This window comes from Balaenoptera borealis, assembly GCF_965194805.1.
Source record: "Balaenoptera borealis genome assembly, chromosome: 1".
Classification (NCBI taxonomy): domain Eukaryota; kingdom Metazoa; phylum Chordata; class Mammalia; order Artiodactyla; family Balaenopteridae; genus Balaenoptera; species Balaenoptera borealis.
Window position 1 is genome coordinate 160,292,402 of NC_138860.1, and position 17,445 is coordinate 160,309,846.

Sequence of the window (17,445 nt, forward strand, 5' to 3'; positions counted from 1 at the left end):
ATTATTTCCATAAAAGGCAAGCTTCCACGAGGGGTTTGTCCTTTTTGACTTATAATCTGCATACTCTTTTAAAAGATTTGGGGTGCCCTCCATAGGGTAAGTAACCAGCATAAGAATGAGGTGGCACAAAGCCATTTCTGGGCAGAAGGACAAGTTGTATCTCCAGCACCAGCAGAAAAGACAACCCTTCACCCCAGGCTGGGACTGAGACAGGCCGGCAGTCAGTTCAAAGAGAAATAAGATGGAACATGGCCTTGGCCTATAGGCTGGGCCAGGCCAGGTGGGCTCTGTGCCTAGGCTGAGACCCTGTACATTACATGCCTGGGTATAGCTCAGTGCCCCAAACCTTCCCACTGTTTTGGCACTCTGAGTGACACCCTGCTGGAGGTGGAGTTTGGAACACAGGAATTAGAGTGAGGGGCCAAGGCCAAGGCCAAGGCCAGACATGGTCAACACCAAGGAGACCAGGGGTGGGATAGGGGCTCTCAGCAGCTTGGCCTGAGAGGTGTGGTCCAGTCTCCGGCCTGCTCCCCAAGCTGGCCCGCAGAGAAATGCTGTTGTCACAGCTGTGGCTGTCCAGGCCTTCGTGTGTGCTTTGGGTGTGACAGTCAGTGTCTCTTAGAAGGGGGCTCAGCAGTCCTGGCCCCTCTCCCTTCACGGCAGGGCCCAGACCTGGTTGCCAGGAGTATGAGGCACAGGGCCCAGCCCACAGAGGAAGGGGCAGGTGCCAGACTCTCAGGGAAGTGAGCTGGACTCAAGTTGTGATGAGGGCAGCAGCACCAGCCTCAGGTCAGACCCCCAGAGAGATGCCCTCCCCCTCCTCCCGAAGCAGTACAATAAGACCATGGCAGGTGAGCAGAGACAAGCCCAGGACACCCACGGGGCATGTGGCTTATGGTAAGAAAATTAATTCTAGCCTTTGGTGGAACTGGGTTTCCCACATCCTCCCAGGCTTGGGTAGGATGAGCTCAGCGATGGGAGGGGCTGGACCTTCAGGTGCTGAGCCCAGGGACTGGGGCTGAGGGGAACTGCGGAAGGAGTGACGCCCCTGGCCTGCACAGCGCCAGCAGAGCCCCAGCTGGGCACGGATGCTGTGCGGGCTGGTCAGCTCCCTTCCGTTCCAGGGGTGCAGACTCCTCCCCGCCCTGCCGCCAGCCCCCTTCCCAAATGCGTGCAGCTGGTCTCTGGACCACTAGGAGAGGGTGGGGAGAGACCAGAAACTTTCACTGCGAGCACAGGCACAAGAGTCCCGAGGCACCCAGCTGGGGCGACAGGCTCTGGCTTTTCTGTGTTTGACAGCAGCCATGGCACCATGGTGGCAGTCCTAGACTTGGGTTCTGACAAATGAGTCCAAATCCAGGTTCTGCCTCTTCCTGCTCTGGGACCCCAGGCATGGCCCTTGGCCTCCGGCAGCTTCAGCTTCCTCACCCCCAAAATGGGGTGGGGTTCCAGAAGGTCCACATGGTGGTAACTCTCAGACCCTCCAGAAATGGATGCATGTCAAAGGAATTGGGGAGTGGCTTTGGGGAGGTGCAAAAGCGATGGGAGAAAGAAAAGTATTTATCCAGCCTCAAGGGTGCCGCCTCGACAAGGGTCTTTAACGTTCCAAATGCCTGGTCATGACGTGAGCTCCCTTAACCAGGATCCTCGTGGCCCATCCCTGGTGGAGCATCTTCTCCCGGGCCCTGGGTCCCGTACTGCAAACACCTAACTTTGTGCCCGGAAACATTACTTCCCCCCATTTTTGTGGTTTCTCTGTCTTGATTGCCAGACCCAGATCCCACGGATCCATCTCTCCCCAGAAATCTGGCCATGGCAGGAGTAGGGAGCAGACTCTAGGCTGAGGTGGCTCAGAAGCAGGCCTGACGTTCCCACTTTTACCTACCTCCTCCTTGCAATTAGGAATGACCTCTTGGCTGGAGGGCTTCAGGATCCAAGCAGGCACAAACACCGGGCAGGCAGGGCCACGGCAGCCCTAGGCACCTGGCCTCAGGGGGGTAGGACAGTCGTCACAATCGCTGTAACCAAGAGACATGGTATGCTCTGGCCCTTGGGGATGGGGTTTCTCTCAAGAGGGCTCGGGTGGGTGGGGGATGGGTGGGAGACAGTGGCCTTGCTCACGCTGCACGGTGCCCGCTGTGTGGTGTGGCTCCAGGGAAGAGGTGAGGGGGTGGAGAGGAGCAGGAAAGCTGGGAAGAGGAAATGGACAAGGCCACATCTCTAGGCCCGCAGGAATTCCAAGCCCCTGGCCTAGAGCAGCTCAGCTAATTACAGTTTCCCCATAGTTGGTGGGAACAAGGCTCCTAGGAGAGCGCCAGGCTTGGCCAGCACTGGCGAAGGAGGGCAAGGTTGAGACAGGCAGTGGGGAAGGCCTGGTAGCCGGCTGCCTACTGCATCATCGCAATCAGACCCCCAGGAAGGGCCAGCCAGTTCAGCCTCTCTCTAGGGAGAGCGGTCCCAGCAGCCCAGGAGCGCGGCAGATGTTTGCCAGGAACCGGCCGTGGGGATCTCAGGGAGTAAACAACCCAGGAGAATCGACTTGCAAACCACACTCCGTGAAAGTCTCCCCCACGGCCACATCGCAAAAAGCAACCAAAATATTTATTCTGAGCGGCAGTTTTCAGAATTGCTCTTTGGAAGGCGACACAGAGTTTCCAATTTCCCAGACAGCCCAGCCCAGAGGGACGCACCCCGCCCTCACTCCAGTAAAGCCAACGACCCATTAGATGGGGACTTGGGGTCAAGGTCAGCCTTTGCAGAGTCCTGGCCTGTCCTTCCACACTGTCCAGGGAAACTGGAAGCAGCTTAGACACATCTGGAAACCATAAACAGGCCCCTTGCCTTGGTGACCTGTCACCACTTAGCTGGAGCTGCCATCCCTGTGGACGCACCCTACGGCCCAGCATCTGAGGAAGTAGACCCATCAGCCAATCCTGTGTCACCGCACAGTCGGCAGCCAGTGGCCAATGTCGGATATTAACTGGATGTTGAACTCTAGCTGGGAGGTTCTCACACATCCCTCTCCTCTTTTACCCATGGCCAACACTAATTCTTAGAAATGAGACATATAGAACTATCCTTCTAGAAAGGACTTCTAGATTGGACAGACTAAGCTAATGTTTATTAAGTCCCTCCTAGTCAGAAACACTGCTTGTTTGTTTTGTCTCACCATTCCCCATGGCAGCTTTTGATGTAGGCATCACTACCTATAGAGGAGGAAAGGTAAGCTCAGAGAAGTTAAGAAACCAGCTCGACATCACACAGCTCATGCATTCCAGGGCCAAGATTAGAACTGAGGGCTTTAACACCCTATTCTAGTGTTCCTTATTGCCCATCACACCATTGTATTTCTCTATTATTACCTAGGCTAGTCGTGAGGATTAGACAGGATGACACATGTGAGGCATGTTAGAGTAGATGAGCATGACACATGCTCACCTTCACCACTGCTGTCCTTCTCAGAGATTGTTTGGTTAGTACTATGGGATGACTTTGGACCTGGGTGTATTTGGCAACATTCTTTCAAATGCAAGGAACAGAAACAGAATTCCATCTGACTTAAGAAAAGAGAGAGGAGGGGGAGAGGAAGAGAGAGATTGGGTGTTATCTCATGGTCTCATTTTACTGGATGGATGGACCTCAGGCATGGCTAGATCCAGGAAGTGATACAATGTCATCGGGTCATCAGACTCTTATTTTCCCCACGTTTCTCATCTTTATTTCTCATCTTTACTCTCTTTTTTGTGCTGACCTGTCTCATCTGCTGCCTTTGAGCTTCTTCTTCCACACAGTGTAACACACTGGGAGGCCTGTGAGGGGGAGCCCTGCCAGAATCACGACTGAAGTTGGGGAAGACAGTTCCCTGAGGAACTCTTACCAGAAGAAAGGGAAGAGGAGATACTGGACAGACACAAAGCAATGGTGCCCATTACTCTGGGATTGGAAGAAAGAGCTGAGTCGATAATGTGATATAAAAATGGGAGTCATTCTGTATTGGCACACCCTTTCAACCTTGCAGATTAGGAAACTGAGGCTCAAAAGCATTATGTGACCTTGTCACACTCTGACAGTGAATTTCTGAGACACCCGAGGCTGGAATCTGCGTCCCCTGTTCTTCCACCTCACCCGGCTCGGGGAAGAGATTGAGGTCACAGTGACCCTCTCACCATCTTCTGCCTCACGCAGGGCCTCTCAGAGAGTGCTGGGAAAACTTGCGGGCCAGCAGCTACTGTGGCAGGTTCTGGGGATTCAGTGGTGAGCAGAGTACACATGTTACCCTAACCATGGCACTTGTATTTCAGTGAGGGAGTTGGTTATCAGACAAAAAACTTACACAAATAAAAAGGAGTTACAAATGTTGATACTTGTTGGGCTCTAAAGACGAAGCTTGTGGTGCTGAGTGAGTGTGTCCAGGGTGTGAGAGTACACAGGTACACAGAGAGTATGCAGAGAAGTTGTACATCAGTACACAGAGATCAAGGAGAGCTTCCTTGGGGAGCTGATGTGCAAGTTGAAATTGCAAGTTTGGAGAGGAGTTAACTGGTAAGGAAGGGATATACAGGAAGAGCATTTCAGGCAACGGACATGGCATGTGCAAAAGCCCGGAGGCAGCGGAGACTGAAAGAATACCCCTGTGCCTCGAGTGGAGTGAGGAGGAGATGAGGCAGGAGAGGCAGGCAGGGCTGCTGAAGGAGGCCTTGAAGACCACACAAAGAAATTTGGTCTTTGTCTAAAGAGCAGAAGGAAGCCATTGAGAAGATTTAAGCAGGACAGGCCTGGGGCTCATGGGGGGTGGGTGTGGATTAAAGCCTGGAGTGGAGAATATTTGGGGTGTTGGTGGGAGAACAGGGATGCCTGTGGGAGGATGGGTTCTGTAAATAAGCCAACGGAAGGCCTCAGGGGGGCCTTCTAGGCTACTCATGCCCAGAACTGTAAGATCTCTGTGTGCTTAAAAATTGGATACAGAGGATGGGACCTCTGGTGGAGGGAGGGGGAGTCTTTGTTCTTTTCCAATAAGAGCAGATTAAAAATGAGCTGTTTTCTTTACCAGCTCCCTTCTGGGTTTTTCACCTGCCAGGGGGTGTACACTGGGAATCTCCAGGAGGTCTGTGTAATAATCAGTGTTTTCCCAACATATTTGACCATAAGAAACGCTGAGGGCAAAGGCAGTCCCCAAAGTACTTGAAAAGTGACTTATCTGATCCCAATATGAGGACACTGTCCTGGCAGCCTGTGGCCAGGTCAGCTTGGGATGAGACCAGATATAAGAGGAGAGGTCCTGGGTACAGGAGAGTGAGGAAGCTCCAGAGCTGAAAGTCACTCCCTCTCTGCCCCATCCTTGTGCCCTTTCTCCTTTTCTCCCTGGTGCCTGCCCTGAGAATTTATTCCATGTCCTCAGAATATCCCAAGCTTAAAATCAGCACCCCGAGAGGTCAGAACAGGCTGTAAGCATGCGTCTCATTGACCAGGATAAAGTGTCACCAGGATAAATACATCAGTGTGAAGGCCTTCACTTGTGTCCACAAAACAATGGTGTGAGTGAGGGACGGAGGAAAGAGAAGGGGCGGGGATGCCTCCTTCCTCTCCACCCATTGATTTGTTTAATGGTCATTTAACAAACATGAGGCTCGAGACTGGACACAGAGGCCTGGCCGTGCATGAGACAGACTCGGTGCCAGCCCTCCTGACTGGGCTGGGCTTGTGTCTGTGTGGCATTTAATTCTCCTGACAAACCTGCTTCTGGTTAAGCCCTGGCCACTGTTGGGGAGGCTTGACCCCAGCTGGCAGGGTTTAGGACAAGAGCTCTAGCCTGGTGTCAGAGAGGCCTGGGTTAGGAATGCAGCGGTGTTCTCTTGGGAGCGTTACCTAGGCTCTCTGCACCTGTGTGTCCTTCTCTGCAGAAGAAAGGCAACTCCACCTTCTGCATATGCTGGGTGAAGGTCCAGGGAGATGCCACACTCTTGGCATCCAGCGTGACACCGGGCATGCACTGGCTTCCCTTCTCATCCTCTCTCTTCCCGCCCAGGACCAGACCAAGCAATTGCTGATGGTCTAATTTTTCCCCACCTGAGCATTACAGACCCTCTCCCCCCAGCTCAACACCACGTGCAATTTAGAGTCACAACCAAACCTGATTTATTTGTATTTGGGGAGTCCCCCCAAAACACTCTTCAACTTTGAGCAGCTGACACAATCCAGGGCTTTTGTAACTTTCAGAGTTAAACTGGACACAGGCTCACGTTTTTGGTTTGCTTTAAGCAGTGAGGTACAGTGGGACCAGCACTGGGTGTGTGACAAGGAAATCCAGGCTGCAGTCTGCTTTCCTGCCTGCCAGCTGTGCAGAGCGCCCAGCCCTTCCGAGCCTCAGTTTCCCCTCCTGTGGAGTGGGAGTGATCAATCCTTCCTAGCCAGGTGGCTGGGAGAATTGAGGGAGGTACAGAAGCAATTACGAACGGAAAGTGGAGCTGCATCTCAGAGCGTCTGCCTCCCCAGAGCTTCACAGTGTCTTCTCTGAAAGTACTTAGTTTCCCTCTTGGGAAACTGGCATCCCCAGTACCTCCTGCCACCTGTGACCACCCATCTGGTCTCTGGGAGACCCCAGCCGTTCCTGACCCAGCTGTTTGGCTCTAACTGTCCTGTGGTTAGAACATCAGGCTGGCTGTTCTGGGAAGCCTCTTTCTCAGGCTGGGTCTCTAGGGCGGGAGCTGAGCCCTGTTTGTTGGGGAGAAGACAGAGGCTAGGGAGGGGCGGGGCTGGGGGAGGGCCAGCTGGGGTAGAAGTTAGGTGAATGCTGTGTCTTGTTTTTCAAATAACTCCCGGTCCACAAAGCTAAAAATGTGGTTTGGCCTTACGTATTGTGTGTGTGTGTGTGTGTGTGTGTGTGTGTGTGTGTGTGTTCCCAGTACATTTCCTTCTAATTTTTAAAACCATACGTAACGTCAGGGACATTTAATCCATATGGTTCTGATTCCTTAACACTTAAATCATCCAAATGTTGTTTTGTAGGATATATTTGCAAATCTCTTTACATAAGCTCTTAACTCCTGCTTTCTCAAGGGCATCGAGGTAAGATCTCTGGGAGAGGCTTCCTTTAATGCCAGTTTTCCACTCTCCACCCAAGTTGGCCAGAGGTCTTGTGACCGCCTGTGCTCTGGGCACCAGCTGCCCAGGCCCTGCCCTCAGGGCTGGAGGGAGGCTGGTGGCAGAGGAAGAAGGACAGACTGGGGTCCGTCCACCCCCCTACCACCACTTCCTGGCTGTGTGATCAGCCTCTAGTTCACCACATCAAACCCTTTTTTTCCTCACCTGTGAAAAGGGATAAATAATCACCATCTGAAAGGGTTGTTAAGAGGAATTAGACAAGGATGCCAGTAGAGCGCCTGTAGCCTGGCGATCAGGGTTTGCCGTCCCCTGTGCCACAGCGCAGGGCGGAGGTGAGAGCAGGCCAGGTCGGACTGCAGGGTCCTTCTGGAGGAATCTTAGATGGCAGTGCCAGGTGGAGAAGCCAAGTCCAGAGAAGCAAAAGGGGATCCTGCCCATGGGAACTGGGGATTGAGGCGAGGACGGAGCAGTGACTGCAGTGGCCCGGGCACGGGAGGTAAATGGCCTGATGCGTGGAAATGCGCAGCCCAGCACTCAGGTGGGAGTCTGGGAGGCAAGTGGGCACCCCCAGCATACCCTCCGTTTGGTGTGACAAGGGGTAGGGGGTAAGGCCACACAGGACCAGGCAGGCTATGGAGGGAGGGGACAAGGAAGGCGCCCCTCCCACTTTTAAGGGCCTGGGTTTCACACCTGGAAGCCACCCACACTCATCTGTCGGAGCACAGGCTCCAAAGACCCCCTTCACGGGCTCTCTCACCTGCAGCCACCAGCCCAGTTCCTCAGCCTAGAGTTCGGCCCTGTGTCCCCAACACACCTAAAATCCCTACTTTCCCCTCCCTCCCTCCCTCAGGCCATTCCCAAACATTCGATGCTCTTTCAAGCTTTTGTTTCTTCACCTGTTTCCCCTCCTTGGGTGGCCTTTTCCACTGATAAACACCTACCCACTCTTCAAAGTCCAACTCAAAAGTCACCTTCTCTGAGAAGCCTTTCTGGGAAGATTTGCCAACAGTGGCACCTTCCTTAGTGCCGTCCCTAGTCTTGGTCTTACTGGGCTGTACTTACTTGGGATGAACTCTTCAGGACCTGTGCTGGGAGCTGCGGGTAGAAGGATGGCTAGGAGTCCCCAGGAGGTCCTCCTGTTCAGGTGGAAGCAGACCCATGCTTAACCCACCCACTGGGAAGAATGGAAATCAAAGATGGCACCTGCAGGAATCCGTGGCTGTGGGCACGAGATGGGAGACCAGGAAGGGGGACCCAGATGTCCTGGTGTAGCATAGCTCCTGGGGGGCCTCCCCATGGCAAGGGCCCGTTGGCCAGCTCTGATCTGGACGCCACCAGTGCCTGTACCCATAGAACAGAATTTGTTTCTCTGGCAATTCCAGACGGAGCAAATCCCAGACAGAGCTGAGTCTCTGGGACAGAAGAGCAGATGCTCAGTCTAAAATTAGGCTACTGAGTGCGACTCCTTCTAGGCTGAGGGAATGGATCTGCTTCTTACATCTGTCATTGTGTAGTGGAGGCAAAGCAGAGCCCCTGCCTCCCTGTTGAGGCTGAGTGGCAAAGTGACAGCCAGCCAGGGGGCCAGCACTCTACAGTCTACCTGGAGTGCTTTCCTGCCCCTTATCATGTTGACTCCTCACAAATCCCCTGAGAGGGGCATGTCCCCAGGGAGCTACCCCCCCACCCCCCGCTTCCCCAAACAGCTCTTAGGAGCGGGGTCTGACTTTGGCTTTGAACACATCCCCTAGGAGGTTAGATAACCTGTCCAGTATCCTCTCCACCAGTGGGGGGCCAAGCTGCTCTGGAACCTAACCTCAAATTCCAGCAGCAAGAAGACAGGCCCATAGGAATTATGCAGGTAAAAGCCAGGAGGTGTCTGGCTGAAGCTGAGGAAGATGGTAATCAAGAAAAATCTCTTCCTGCCTCTTCTTTGTCTGTTGTTCCTTCCTCCGTACAGGCATCCTCAGACTCTTTCACTGCCTGCCCAAGCTGGATCTCTGGGAAGAGTGGTAACCATTGGAGGCCTGCTGTGGGGTCCCAGCCCCCAACCATAGCCTTTATCTCTCCTAAAGCTACAGTTCTCACAATGGCCTACAAGGCCCCAAGTAATATGCCTGACACACTCACCTCAGGGCTTTTGCACTGGCTGTTCTCTTTGCCTATATAGGTCTTCCCCCCAGTATCTACAGGACTCAATCTTCACCTGCTTCAAATCGTTGCTCAAATGCCACCTTCTCAATGAGGCTTATTCTAACTATCCTATTTAAATTTGTGACCCACCTCCCACCCCTGCATACCTGATTTCCCTACTCTGTTCTACCTTGTACTTTCCATTGTATATACTTCCTGCTAACATGTTATATAATTCACTTATTTATTCAGTTTCTTTATTGTCTGGCTCTTCCTTCTAGAATGTAAACTCTACGGGGGGACAGCTTTTTGTCCATTTGGCCCACTAAGGTACTTACTCTAAGTCCCCAGAATAAGGCCCAGCCTGTAGTAGGTGTTCACTGAACATCTGTTAGAGGATGCATGTGTTCAGGTGAGGCGGTGACACCTGGACCCGGGGCTGCATCCTTCCTTGGCCCCTCTGCCATCAGGACTGCTTCTAGGTCCTTTCTGGGCCTCCATTTGCTCATCTGGCAACTGGGGCTGACAATCCCTTTCCTGCCTCTTGCAGAGCCTTGGAGAGGACATGAAGGTACAGGTGTGATTGTGCCCAAATCTACCAAGGGCTACCCAAATAAGTGTGAGGTGTCTATTTTGTTCAGCTAGCACATTGAGCACCCACTGAGTGCTAGGCCCATACTCAGTGCTGGGGGTCCCCAGAGGAGTGACAGTGTGTGTCCATCTGCAAAGAGGCTCTCCCAGGTGAGCGGAGCCAACTCCAGATGTGAGGAGGTAGGAAATGCTCATTTATTGGAGAGTCGTTGGACAAAAGAGAAGCCAAATAAGGAATGTGGGACCCTCCTGAGATCTGGGGAATTTATACCTTCACCTTCTGTATTAGTTGGGGTTCTCTAGAGAATCAGAACATAGGATACACACACACACACACACACACACACACACACACATATATCAGAAATAGTATATATATATATGTATATATATGTATATTGTACATGCATGCACGAGAGAGAGAGAGAGAGACTGAGACTTATTACAAGGCTTGACTCGTGTAATTACGGATGCTGAGAAGTCCCAAGACCTACCGTTGGCAAGCAGGAGACCCAGGCTTGCCGCTCGTGTAAATTCCAGTCTGAAAGCTAGCAGTCTGGAGACTCAGAAAGGGCTGATGTTTCAGTCCGAGTCCAAAGCCTAGAAGAAGCCAGTGTCCCAGCTCAGTCAGGCTGAGGAGTTCCCGCTTCCTCAGCCTCATTGTTCTATTCAGGTCTTCAGTGGATTGGATGAGGACCCCCACATTGGGGAGAGCAATCCGCTTCACCCAGTCTAACGATTTGAATGTTAATCTCATCCAGAAACACCCTCACAGACACACCCAGAGTAATGTTTGGCCAAATTCTGGGCACCACATTGTCCTGTCAATCTGCCACATAAAATTACCCGTTATCCCCTCCTCCCCACTCCCAGATTCCTCTTGACTCTTCACCTCCAAGCTCAGAACCAGCCACCAAATCCATGTGCCCACCTTTCCCTCCCCAGGTCTCCGGCTCTTCCAACCTGCCACCCTTGGAGACATTGCCTCTGCTCCCAACCTCCCCTGAGCCAGCCCCTTCTAAGTGGTACACCAGTTGCCCCAGGATGCTTGCTGGGATTCTCATCCAGTCAGATTCAGGGTGGAGTTGAAGGGGCAGGTTGCACAAAATCAGCAGGAAGGCCTGGGGGAGACAGGACCCAGAGGGCTGGTTTTCAGGCTGGAAGGAGCATGGCTGTGTTAAGGGCCTGGAGCTCCTGAGGGATCCATGGGGGCTCCATCTGTATCCCCAGCCAGAGTGGCAGATGTTTCCATGTTCCCCAGCTCTGGAATGTATGGGAGGAAGCCGTCCAGGTACTCTGTATGTCGAGCACCTACTAGATGCCAGGCATAGACCCTCAGAGCTCTCCCAACCTAGTGGGGGCATCAGATACAAATATTTCACTATAATGGGATAGATGCTCTGATGATGTATGCAAAGCAAGTTACAGGAACGTTGTGGGGAGGAGGCTTTTAATTCTACTGGGGTGGGGAGGCTGGTCAGGAAACAATAATAACACCAGAGTGTTCGAAGGAGAGGGAAGGGCGGATGGGGGGATAGGAGGAGAAGGAAGGGCATTCTTGGTAGAGGGAAAAGCATGAGCAAAGACATGGAATGTGAACATTCCTGTTGCATTTAGGGAACTAGTGAGTGATCTTTCCCAGGCCAGGCCCTCCTTGCAGGAGGACTCCAAGGCCAAAGGATGGAGGATTGGGGTTCTCACCACCTGCCCTGAGAGGTCAGAGAGGCTACAGAGGGAGGGAGCCTGAGCAGGGGTGGAGTGAGACCATTTCTAGATTTCTTTGCTGTTGTTAGATGGAGGCTCCAAAAGTTAGCTTTCACACCAGGCCCCACCCCTTCCCATACGCATGTCTCTTTGCCATCCCTTCTGCATCATCTGTTGCTTTTATTCACTATTATTGTAGTTATTTTCTGAGTGTGCAAGTCCTCTCTGGAGCCAGACTGTCAGATGCACAGGCCCCGTCAGGCCTCATTGGTCTTGCCTGGGGACTCCTTCCTGACCGCCCCCTGCCCATCCCCAGTCTCTCGCCCTGGGCTGGCCACATGGGTGATAGCAATCACTGTTGGATAAAAGTCACGCAAGGGGAGACAGCTTTAAGGCCATCCCAGAACTTCCCTTTTCTTCCTGCTGCTCCCGAAACTTTTTCTTGTCAGACCTGTTACTGTTTTTTTTGTCTTAATGTTTATGGGGTCCGATTAAATTCTCATTTCCTCCCTTCCCTCACTTTATGAGCTATTGTCAAAGACTGAGTCTCATGTATCAAAGTGCCCTCCAAAGACCTTGAGTGGAGGTGGTGGGAGGGGCTCCCTTTATTGAGCATCTACTACAGGCCAGCTGCTTGATACTCACAATGCACTGACTCCTTTAATTTTATCAGCTCTTATTTGATCTTCGTCATCCTTCCCTGAGATGTGTTATCCTCCCCATTTTACAGCTGTGAAAACTGAGACTCAGGAGAGTTAAGCAGCTAGTAAGGGTCAGAGCCAGGACCCGCACGCAGACTGCCTTAATCCAAGCCTTAGAAGCTGGTGCTCTCCTGCTGCACCTCCCATTGAAAGGCACGAAGCCATACGCAGAGTAAATAGTGCTTGTTATTGATGATCTTGCAAGTCGGCCCCTTGGCTTGGGGAAAACCTGTTCTCACAGCTGCCAGGGGGAGTGACTAATCTTCTGATTTCCTGGAACCAAAGGCCCCACCCTCCCCACCTGGGGTTCACTGGGCCCTGTGGGAGTCCCCAGAAACCCTGGTGAAAAGCCAGAGTGAGGCAGACGTGGTGTTCAGGCTGAGCCAAAGCCTCAGTCTAAAGTGTAGGAAAAAAGGATGCTTTTGTCATTTGGAGAAAACTAGTCAGTGGGCTGGAGGCCATGTGGCCTCTTGTAGTTGTTTACTGGACAGGACGGCCAGAGGCACAGAAGTCCGTCCTTAGTATGCTCTGAATACCTGTGACGTTCCTGGCAATGAGGAAGACGTGGCTGTGCATGGAGTTGAAGAAACTAAAGGGGCGACAGATAGATGAATGAAGTGACTGCACATAGTGGGGCACAAGCCTGGACATCTGTACCAAACGGTGGAGGTTCACAGAGAAGGAAGCAGCCAATGCCACCCAGGGGACCAGGGAGGCTTTCACAGGGGAAGTGGCCTCTGAGCTGACCTGGAAGGCTGAATGGGAGCCGGCCAAGCAATATGAGTAAGGGGAACAGTACAGGGGACTAAATATGCAAAATGCACTCAGCAGGTTCAGAAACAGTGAGCAGTTCTGCATGGTGGGAGCGTGGGGTGGTGCAGAGAGAGGGAGGCTTGGGCAGGTGAACTGAGGCTGTTAAAAGAGGCACTAATAGACAGGGTAATTTAGCTGGGCAGGCACCCACTTGAATTTGTCTTAGGGAGTTTCGCCTATGTGGAGAATGGATGGGAGGGGGAGATGGGCAGGGGGATCAGGGAAAAGGCTGTTGTAACTGGGTGATGATGGTGGCCTAGACTGGGGCAGCAGGAATGGAGAAGGGATTCTGGCTCAGTCTTGGGATGATGGGCGCCTCCATTAATGAAGATAAACAATATAGGAGGAGCAGGATTCTGGATCACAATATGGGAACAAAGTAACAGTTGCTACCGTTTATTGAGCACCTACTAGGTGCCGGGTGCTCCATCAAGAGCTCTATTTCAGTTTCTTGTCAAATCTTCACAGCAGCCCTTTAAGATGAGGAAGTCAAGGTCACCAACATCATGTAAACATGCCCAAGGTCACACAGTAAGTGGGGCTGGGAACTGAAGTCAGGTCCTTGTGGCTCCAAGGCCCATGCTGTTACCCACAGCATCAGATGAAGGATGAGTGAGTGCCTGACTGAGTCAGGAAGCTGGAAACATAGCCCTCAGGCTGGGGAGAGAGGTTGGGACTGAGTCCACCGGCAGCCCAGGAGGTGTTCTCCATAAACTGTAAGAGTCCCTAGTTCTCTGTCCCAGGAGAGAGATGGCTACCTCTGTGAGAAGTGAGGACTGATGTAACAGATCTGTCAAGAGAGCACAAACCACACACACACACACACACACACACACACACATCGACAAACAGAAAAACACCACAAAGCATCTGAATCCAGGAAATCATAGCCATGGGGTCAGGAGGGTGGAGAGAGGGTGGCTGGTAAGTAAGTGCAAGACCCAAACATAAATTCCCTGGAGACTCTACTGGGTGAGTTGCTCAGCCCCACCTTGAAAGCTCTCCCAAGGCCACTATGGCAGTCCCCAGCCCTTAGAAACCATGGTGTATTCCAAAACTGTATCTGTAATTTGGTTGTTAGGAGTTGGAAACAAAATTTCACAGAGAGACAGCATCCTAGATGACAGATCAGATGCCAACCATCTCCCCTGCTCCAATCTCTTTTAGTCTGTAAATTCTCTACAGCATGATGTTGGCTTCACAGCAGAACCAAGCCCAGTGCGCGCGTGCGCACACGCGCGCGCGCGCGCGCGCGCGCGTGTGTGTGTGTGCGCGCGCGCGCAGTGTTTCCATGGAAACAAGCATTCAGCAATCTAGCCGGGACACCTGGACCACAATCTCCCTGAATTGTAGCCCCAGAAGTAGAATGAATCTTATCTCTCACCTCGTGTGCCCCTGCCCTGCCCCAAGCTTGGCAAACAGCACTGTAGCACTTAGCAAGTTGCACTGGGATGATCTGCTTACCTGCCAGTCTCCATCCTTGGATAGAGCTCCTAGAACACAGGTTTGTGTGTTGCACGTTCCCAGAACAGGGAAGGAGCCTGATTCATGTTTGAAGAATGAAGGAATGTGGGAAAGCCCCCAGGGCCAAGCTCTGGGAATTTCTCAAGACCTGGCCCAGTTATACGCAGGGAAAGGGCTGATAGGAAGGAACTGGCACCTGGCACCACCTGCCTTCTCACCTGGGGCCCATCCAGCTGCAGGATGGGAAAGGTGCCTGGGGCCCCAGGGTAGGGGTGGTGGCTCACGGAACAGAGTTGGGCTCAGGCTTCTAGCCTTGAAGCAAGGCTGCCTGCCTCCATCCTGTGTCCCTGAGCTCTGAGGCTGCAGTCCTGAAGACCTTCTAGCCTCCAGTGAGAATTGGCACCAGAATTGGGATGGGGGCTGAGTCTCAAGACAGAGGACAAGGAGCTTTGGTTGTAGGAGGAGCTGAGTGAAGGCTTCTGGGCTGACACTCCTGGCCTGGAGGATGGCCACAGCTGGATGGGAAGTGCAGCTTGAGGGGTAAATAGCAGGATCTTTGCAGGGTTCCGGAAAATCCAGAGTGACTATGTCTGGCACAATGAAGGTGCTTGATAAAACACACTTTCCTCATGCCTTCCCTGCTACTTTGCTATAGAAGGGAAGTATGGACTGTATGTTTGGGGGTTGGGATGGGAATGTCCCAGGCTGCCTAGATGGGGCTTCACAGGAGTTTGCTAAGGGAAAGGAGGGGGAAGACAAATCCCAAGCCACAGAAAGTTGAAACAAAGGAGCGGTCCAAGGAAAGGGCCTTGGCAGGGCAGCCTCTGCAGGGCTGGCACATCGGCCCAGCTTCCTGAGCATCCATTCCAGTCTGGCTGAGAACCCACCTTCCACCACAGCCCCTAGCCAGGGCCCCTGGAACCTCAGGTACAGCTCTAAATTGGATCACTCTGCCCCTCCTATGGTTAGCTTGTCTCTTGATTTGCCCCCCTGGATCATTCGTTCACTTAACAAACATTTGTAAACTTCTCAGTCTTGGCAGGAGAGAAGAACCAAGATGGAAATATCCTGGCAGCTTCCAATCTGGAAAGAGGGGAGACCTCTCCCAGCTGACTGAAACTTGGGGTGATGGGTACATCTCTAGAGGCAGGAACCATTGAGTTGCCTGTGACAACATAAGAGGGTGACTGAATCCATTAGGAGTTTCCAGTGGGGCAGGGCCAGCCTTCAAAGCTAGGAGAGGGTCCTCATCCTGGGGCAAGAACAAGGCTGTCATCTAAGCCTTCGTGCAAATCACAAAATGTCACCCCTCTGGGCATATGAATTATAACAAGACACCCACTTGCTCCCACCTGGAGCTGCTCCCAGCCAGGAACAGTAAGCAGGGCAGAGAGGGCAGGGCAGGAGTGGAGTGAGGGGCAGGGTCCTATCCCACGGGGTACCCTGTCTCACTTGCCCTAATTAAGAGAGAGACTTATGTCAAGGGCAGGCTTGATTCAGGGTGTGAAGGACGCAGGAAGGGTAGAGAGGGCATTTCAGACAGAGGAAAGTCTGTGCAAAGACCCCCAAAAATGAAAGCTGGTGGAAGGTTGGAGAGAGGGCTGGCAAAGGATGCAGAGGGCTGAACTGCAGGAGATGCAGCTGGTCGATGGGGCCTTTGTCAGAAAGGGGATGACCCAATTAGAGCTGGGATTGAGAGCTGCGAGCTGATGGAAGATGGGGGGTACTGGGCTGGTGGTGATCAACAGAACAGCTGGGAGCCTTGGCAACCAGCCAGCGGGTGTGCAATTGTGTACGTGAGTGTACAGGCCCAGTGAGTGTCCAGCTGCGATCACACCTCCCTCCACCCCCTGCAGGCCCTGGAGCTGTGGTTCCCTCCCCAGGGCACCTAGGAGTGCAGTTCCCCTTTGGAAGTCGGGGTTTCTCCATTACAGCTGGTGGTCCGGGAGGGGTTTGTTTGCTCTAACCTGGCTTTGGAGGGAAGGTGGAGGCTCTGCCAGAAGCTGTTGTATGGAGAAGGCACAGAAATCCCCGGGGCCACTAGCCCCTGGCCTAGATGGCCTCTGGCCAGGGGGAGTCTAGATGGCCTCTGGCCAGAGGGAGCCTACTCCTGTGACTGGCAGGGCCTTGAATTTGAGGCCATCACTTTGGAGCCAGAGGAAGCCTGGGGCCTCCGAGGCCTTTGTGGAAGCCCTGGTCAGCTTAGTGGTCAGTCACCCTGTGGGTACTTGAACTTCTGTGACCTGGCGAGGGAGTGCCTCCTTCAGCTGGCACCCTGGGCACTCAGCTTGCCTCACTCTCGTCCTGACTTTGGCCCCAGGCCCCAGAACCTCCTGACGTTGTTCCCAGCCAGCAGAGGCCAGGCCTGGCGTTAGCCAGGGTCAGCCCCTGTCCAGCAGAGAGTTGACCTCGGGTGAATCACCTGACAAGTCAGAACCTCAGGGTGCCGCATCTGTAAAATACAGATCCTGGTGAGGTCTCCAGGCCCCGGCCGTTCGCTCCCTCGGGAAGCAGCCCCGTGGGGGTCCCAGCTGGGAGCTGGCCCAAGCGGGGACCAATGTGCTCAGGTCCCAAACCCTGGGATCCGGTAGCTTCTGGCAAAGTCAGGCCGTTGGGGAGCCCCGGGGTGGCCCCACCCTCACCCTGAGGCTGGAGCCCAGGGAGCCCGGCCAGGCCTGCCCCGCCCAGCGCTCCTGAAGGTATATTCCCGCCTTGGGAGGCGCGGGCTTCCCGGAGCGGGGCTGGCACACGAGAGCAAGGCGGGGACCGCGCACTGTGGGAACGACGATGGACGCCCGCCGGGCCGGCTGCTGCAGAGTAGGGGCCCCGCGCGGCGGCGGCGGCGGCGGCGGCAGCGACCGGGGCTTCCCTGACTGCCCTTCCCGGAGGGCCCGGGAGGAAATGACAGCGCGGGAGCCGGGGCGGGCGCGGAGGGAGGGGC

The 17,445-nt window shown here is 53.5% G+C and overlaps 1 protein-coding gene across 7 annotated transcripts in view; it reads left to right on the forward strand.

The window, feature by feature from the left end:
- HIVEP3 (HIVEP zinc finger 3) overlaps nucleotides 1-17,445 on the forward strand; it is a 515,337-nt gene that overhangs the window by 368,740 nt on the left and 129,152 nt on the right. The gene's annotated exons all lie outside the window — the stretch shown is intronic.